This window comes from Copadichromis virginalis, linkage group LG23 (genome assembly GCF_057382275.1).
Source record: "Copadichromis virginalis isolate Kocher_CV1m ecotype Utaka linkage group LG23, C_Virginalis_male_GT1.1, whole genome shotgun sequence".
NCBI classification, from domain to species: Eukaryota; Metazoa; Chordata; class Actinopteri; order Cichliformes; family Cichlidae; genus Copadichromis; species Copadichromis virginalis.
This window is the reverse complement of record NC_140639.1, coordinates 15890812-15892350: the sequence shown is the minus strand read 5'-3', so window position 1 is coordinate 15892350 and position 1539 is coordinate 15890812. Positions and strand designations below refer to the sequence as shown.

General features: G+C 46.8%; 1 long non-coding RNA gene across 1 annotated transcript; it reads left to right on the top strand.

The window, feature by feature from the left end:
- The first annotated feature begins 330 nt into the window (after positions 1–330).
- On the top strand, positions 331–1001 carry LOC146680529 (uncharacterized). Its single transcript, XR_014918093.1, has 2 exons — positions 331–491; positions 589–1001. It is a non-coding gene; the product is annotated as an uncharacterized LOC146680529 (long non-coding RNA).
- Positions 1002–1539: the final 538 nt, after the last annotated feature.

Below are 1539 nucleotides of genomic sequence, written 5' to 3'. Positions count from 1 at the left end.
TGCCTGCTAGACCTATTCACCAGTTCTATAGTCATCCTAGTCACTTGTTTTTCTCATTGAATTTTGAATTTGAATGATGACCAGAGAAGCAAACCAACAACACAATAAGCAGCTCTTCAGATTATCACCTTCAGTGAAAGCAGACAGGGCCAAAGTCACAATAGTGTGACTTTTTCAATCAAGTTATCCCTTCAGAGAGGGTTGTATTAAATAGAAATAATCAAAAATATACCCCGATTTTAAAATAGGATAGAAGTGCTCCATGTACTTGCATGAGAAGAGTGAAGATGACAGCCAAGTCGGAAAACTTGAGGAGATAATTGTCATGGTCCGGGTGTGTGCCAGTGTGTCTCCCTCCGAGCCGGCGTCTCCACCCCTGGGAGGGGCCTCAGTGGTTTTTGCTGATCGTTGACATCTGTGGGTAATTAGCCGGGGGACTCATAAGGCCAGCGTTCTCAATCTCTCTTCGCCAGATTCTCTGCTAAACATCAGTCAGTGCAGGCCACCACCATAATTTCCTTACGTGTTTTTTTGTGAATCACTTTTGCTTCACTGTATGTTTGTTTTTTGTGCGCCTCCCTTTTTCAGCTACACCTAACTGTTAAACCCCTGGCGAAGAGCTTCTACTTGGATGCTGGACCTTCTGGCAGTCCCTCAGGCTACCACCAAAACTACCTACCTGCCTCTCTGCCTCCACGCCAGGAGTTTTTGGATTTACACACCCGGATTACTCCCCCTCTATGTTATCTCCGACCTCCGTTGGCAAGTACACAGTACGAAGGAGGATTTTGAGCCAAACAACATATTCATATGCCTCCTTTATCTATGTTTTGAACATTTGCATTCTGTTACAGTGACCCCGACCTTTCCCTGGACCTTTTGTGACTTGCTTTCCAGTCCAATCCCCGGACCCGGACCAGATCATTATTTAGTTAACGTCTACGCTCACCTTTTGTTTATGAATATTTTGTGTGCACATTAAACATTATTCTTAAAATATATTTACGAGCTGTTCGGCGTCTTGCGTTTGAGTCCTGTCACTCGTCTGAAACGGTCCCGGCCGTAACAGTAGAATCTGGCCAGCAGTTATGGACTCAGCAGACGCGGAACGGTCAGCCATTCAGAGGCAGGGGGCGATATTAGGAAGTCATGAACAATCTATTCAGTTCCTGTTAGCCCAGCAGCAGACTCTTAGAGATGGTCAAAGTAAAATACTGGAGACCCTCCAGGCTTTACAAACTGATATTTCTACTGCTGCTGGTTCCGCCTCGGGCCCCGCGGGCCAAGACTCCGGTACACCAGCTCCTCTGCCTCAACCTGTTGCCGTTGCATCTCCACCTACATCAGCTTTCCGTGATGCTACGTCCCCGGAGCCCGAACCATTCTCAGGGGATCCAGGGAGTTGTAGCGGGTTTTTGCTTCAGGTTGACCTTGTTTTCGGTCGTTCTCCGCGCACATTTGTTGCGGATTCTAATAAGATATCTTATTTGGTGGGTAAACTGCGTAATCGTGCACTTAAATGGGCGGAGGCGTATCTAT